A 5,422-nucleotide genomic window follows, 5' to 3' on the forward strand; every position below is an offset into this window, starting at 1 on the left:
CAGGGGGTCGTGCCAATGTTGTACTCGTATTGCATATTACTTACGAAGATAATACTCGTTTTACGAAGTAAATTAAGAAAGAGAATTTAATTTTGTACCTTTCAGCGTCGAGACCCTTGGTCCGTGGGGCCCTGGCACTCTGAGTCTCCTCAAAGATCTATCAAAGAGTCTCAGAGATATCACAGGAGACCGAAGAGCTGGCAGTTTCCTCGCTTAACGCATCAGTCTTGCGATCCAGCGGGAAAATGCTGAAAATTCTATTTTAATCTGTCACTATTTAATTTTTTTTTTTTAAGTACTAAATTTTAAACATTGTAATGGACATCTCGCATTTATGGTCAATGACATGTGCTCCGTAATTGTCATGTATATCGGAATAAAGTACCTTTAAATAGTTTATAATATGGCTCAAATTGTAATATACGTGATGTGGATGTACTTTCAAATAAATAAATAAATAAATAAAATGCTGCCCGCATCTTTGGTATAACCATGCCGCAGTCTATTTTTAGATTTTATAGTTTTAGCTTATTTAATTTTTGTATGTTTTTTTTTCTTTATTGTACCTACCTAAAAAAAAGAAAGAGGTAAATGATATTTCAAGCAGTTACTTACTTAACAAATCCGAACTAAATATTTTTTTCAAATCGGTTTAAGGGAGCGTTTATTTGATAGAACTTTCAGTGTCTTAACTTTTTGGGCTCGTTTTAGTTATTAGTATTTGATAAAATAATTATTGAAATCAAAATACCCAAATCTTCTATTACCGTGGTACATGGACAGGCTGTACATTCCATTACCGCGAATTGAGCTTCTATTACCGGGGTATAAAAAAACGGCAATTTTCTACCATCGGTAAAAGGAACCGACACATGTTTTGGAACTTATACCGAGGGATTAAAAAAAGGTAATGGCTTTGGTTCTGTACATCAAATATTTTTGAGAAATTTAAATAAAAAACTAAAGTATGATTCGAAATAGTGTATCCAGCCCATTGTATCCTTATTATGCTTATGCCTCAGTTATAGTTTGATGTATGCATGCTGAGTAAAAGTCACAACTTTATCAAAAAATCTGCACTTACGGTACCCTAAATGTGAATTATTTTAACAGAAAAAAAAATGTCACTCGATAATAGGACTTCTTTAAGAACCCATTACCGACCCAAAGACAATTGAATGGGTCGGTAATAGATTCCATACATTCTATTACGAGGGTTATGCGATCATACCATCGTTAATTGCTTAATTTGGAGTATTGTAAATCTAATTCCGACCTATAAAAACTATAGGATAGAGTTGTGATTGAATTACAAATCAAATATACTTATTACATCCTTGGCATATAACCAAAATTACATAACTGGTAAGTAATATAAAATTTCCGCAATATTTAAACAACTTGGCAAAATAACGTTTCTATAGAAACTACAAATTCAGTATGAAGTTTTTGCTAAAAATTAAGAGTTTGTTAATACTTTTCATACCACGAAATAGTTTTTTAAAAGCGTGAATAGATCAAGATTGAATAACTGTAACAAATTAATAAACGATAATTTATACCAAAATAAAGCTTGAAGAACCAAAACTACCACTTTAACTATTACCGTGATATACCACGGTATTACAATCAACAGTTAAAAAATGGCGCCTATCGCCGCTGTATTTTATCCATTTTTAATCGTATTTCGGGCCAAAAATATACAAAAAGTATTTCAGAACTCGTACAAAAAACTATAAAAAGCCATTTAAAAACCATAACATTAGTTCAATTGCCATAAATATTTTGTAAAACACTAAATAAGATTCGAGTCTGCTTGTATGTGGTGTCACGCGTTAGTATGGCAAATCCTCTTCCGTCGGTGCCATTTCGGAAAATCACGAATTGCGAGATCTTTATTCATTTCACATACACTAGCGCTCATAATCCGTGAGTCGACTAAATAAGCTTTTATCTTGTAAAATATATTTTTTTTTAGAAATCTATCGGTTTGATTATAAAATGCGTATTTTAAATTGCCGCGGTGATGGCCGTCGATTTCGATACCCCCGTAATAGGCGTTTCGTTACCTTAACAGCTGAAGATTAATTAGGTAAAAAAAATGTTTTTTTCCGGAAGTTTACTTACTCAGCTAGATTTTTATAGGTAAGTAACACATTTATTTCATTGATTTTTGATTTTTTTTTCGTCGAATCGCAACGAATAATATATTTTTAGGCCAGCACCATTAATCTATTGAAAAAAGGGTTAAGTTTTAGAAGAATCTTCATGCAGTTACTGTCAGATGAAAAATATTACTGACCTATATACCTAACTACGAATAAACAGCACAACATAAAAAATACTGACTACCTGTGTATGTTTTTCGGATACATACATACTCGTACATCGTTGTCAGACGCAAACGAAATACAAAGTTAACAAAATACCTAAGACCGACTTATCCTTGACAGGTTTTTATTATTGTTGCAGTTTATTATCATCATCATTCCGAGTTTAATAATTTAATCTAAAGGCCGGCAACGCACTTGTGACTCTTCTGGCGTTACAGGTGTCCATGGACGACGGTAATCGCTTTCCATCAGGTGATCCGTTTACTCGTTTGCCCACCTATTCCATAAAAATATTTCAATATTTGCACTTTATGGATACCTATAGAACGAAAATAATACGATGTTTTACCGAGATCCGCCTGTATTTTCGATATAAATCTCTGTAACGATAATAATACTGCAATATGTATTAATTAACAAATAATAAACAACCGTCAAGCATGAGTCGGTCTTAGGGAAAACATATACTTATAAGTAACTCTCAGCAAATAAAGTTGAATATAATAATCTTTTATGCGCCCCTTAATTTTCTAATTTATATTTCATTTTGATTATATGTAGTGGTAGGGTTTAGTTTGTCCGTGGACGTACGGAACTCTTACAGATGTATTTATAATTTTTTTACAAATTGAATTACGAGAAAAAATGTAGATCCGTTTTTCCGTAGACTTAGCTGTTTATGTTGACTCTACAATACCTACTCTACATACAAATTACAATGACAACAATTAGATGATGGGCGGACAAGGCGTTTGTTGATGTGTCCAGTCCAACCCAAACAACGCGTATAATACAAGTGTTTTCACAAGTTTAGTGAGTTAGTATACAGAAATATTAGTAGGTTTTACACGTTCCTTAAATTTGGATTATAATTTTGTATGTTTTTTTCTCTTTTTATCCGTTATGTAATCTTTGTGTAACCGGAAGACGAAGCGTTGGCAGGCCTCCCACCAGGTGGACTGACGACATCGTGAGAGTAGCGGGAAACCGGTGGATGCAAGTGGCGAGGCCTTTGTCCAGCAGTGGACGTCTTCCGGCTGATGATGAATCTTTGTTTTCGATTTCTTTGTGCAATCTTGCATAAATGTTGTTCAAAAACATTTTAATGGAATGAAATTATGGCTTTACAAATTATTCAGGAGGTTTGTATTTTTCTGTGTGTTTCAATAGGTAATGATAACAAATAAAATGAACTGATACTGCGTAAGTAGCTCAAAGGAATAATAAAATATATATTTTTTTAGGGTTCCGTACCCAAAGGGCAAAAAACGAAAACCCTATTAAGCACTCAGACTTCGCTATCCGGTCGTCCGTCCGTTTGTCCGTCTGTCACCAGGCTGTATCTCATGAACCGTGATAGTTCGACAGATGAAATTTTTCATAGATTTATGTATAACTGTGGCTGCTATAACAACAAATACTAAAATAAAAACAGATTAAATTAAATGTAGGGGGGCTTCCATACAACAAACGTGATTTTTTTCCGTTTTTTTGCTAATGTCTAATTAATGTTGTATAGATGGTACGGAACTCTTGGCCGGTTTTTTTATAATTTGTAAGTAGATCAAATCCTGCATTGGATGCACCTTTTTTATTTATTAATCACATTTTACAAAAATAACAACTTAAAAATATTTTCGCCAAACTGCTAAGCAGTTTGTTGGCGAAGACAGCACTCTTTTCTCTTTTCTACGGAACCCTAATATCCTACGTAGATAGTTGGATTTTAGGGTTCCGTAGTCAACTACGAATCCTTATAGTTGCGCCATGTCTGTCCGTCTGTCTGTCCGCGGGTAAGCTCAGAGACCGTTAGTACTATTGAATTCGAGCGTCCCCCGCCCCCTCTAAAATCTAAACTGTTGGGTGGAAAAATTAAATTTACCTAAACTTGGAAGATTCAGTACAGAATACGAAATCCTTAGAAAAATATTATTTGATTTTTTCGTAATGGCTACGGAACCCTATCCTGGGCGTGTACGACACGCTCTTGGCCGGTTTTTTGAAATGACACAGGTAGATATTAGGTACTTTTAACACCGACATTCCAACGGTATCGGGGTTAAATCTCGAAAATGCACCCACTGGGTACAAAGTCATGGAATTTGGCACTGTTGTTTATAGCTATAGCAACATCAATAAATACAACGATTTATTTTTTGGAAATTTAATAAAATCCCAGAGCGAAACCTCGTGCGAAGCCACGGGCAAGCACTAGTAAATTCTAATTCTTATTAATGTAAAAACGTTTTCGAAAATCCGCCCCAACCCTCTAAGTATTTATTAAAATTCTTACGCGTTGTTTATACCGAAGGCAATCAGTCAACTTCCTTGTGTAATAACGCTAACGTAATGAATTCATCTAAAAATAACGCCATATTTCTTTCAGCGGTGCGTGCTGTTAGTTATTTTATTATGTGTATACGGTATTGTATAGAGAGCATCGAGTGGGATGTCACGCGAGCCATGCCCTTATTGTGGGGCACAGTGGGCTATTTGCAAGAAGGTGAAACAAATAATTCGTTAAGATACCATACGTTTTTTTTAAAACAAAATTCCAAAAAATATTATGGTCAAATACTTAGATACGAAATTGAAGTCTAATGTCAAGAAGATAATAATATCTAAGGCTTATAAATGTGAAAAATAATTGAATAAAGATGTAGTGTGTAATGATTTTGCATCGTATTTTATTGGAAAAAATCATATTTATCTTGCTGTTTTAATTAGCTTCAGTACTCATCGTACAGTCACCAGCACCAATATCTGATACAACAAGCGTGCATAAATATCTGATACGACTCTATTTCTAGTGCCGGAAAGGACAGGTCAGATATTTTTGCACGCTTCGCTGTGGCAGATATTAATGCTGGTGACTGTACATCCGTTTTGGCATTTGACACTAAATAATAAAGTTCCGTATTAATGGATATGAAAATGTCACTCATTTCATCTTTATTCTTCATTGTTTCTCCAGGTGCCGTTGTATTCCGACTTTTCCTGATGGAAATACCATTATGAACTTACTTACTTACTTACTTACTTACGGTTCTTGCAGCATAGAATAAAAATGAGTTCAAATATCTATTTAA

At 34.2% G+C, this 5,422-nt stretch overlaps 1 long non-coding RNA gene across 1 annotated transcript in view; it reads right to left on the reverse strand.

Annotated features, from left to right (window-relative positions):
- Window positions 1-5,136, reverse strand: part of LOC141440911 (uncharacterized) — a 91,616-nt gene extending 86,480 nt beyond the window's left edge. Inside the window, exon 1 of the long non-coding RNA XR_012452762.1 lies at window positions 5,079-5,136. This is a non-coding gene — a long non-coding RNA (uncharacterized lncRNA). The remainder of the gene's footprint in view (window positions 1-5,078) is intronic.
- Between the last annotated feature and the right edge of the window lie 286 nt (window positions 5,137-5,422).

The sequence above is a fragment of the Choristoneura fumiferana genome, chromosome 23, assembly GCF_025370935.1.
Source record: "Choristoneura fumiferana chromosome 23, NRCan_CFum_1, whole genome shotgun sequence".
Classification (NCBI taxonomy): Eukaryota; Metazoa; Arthropoda; class Insecta; order Lepidoptera; family Tortricidae; genus Choristoneura; species Choristoneura fumiferana.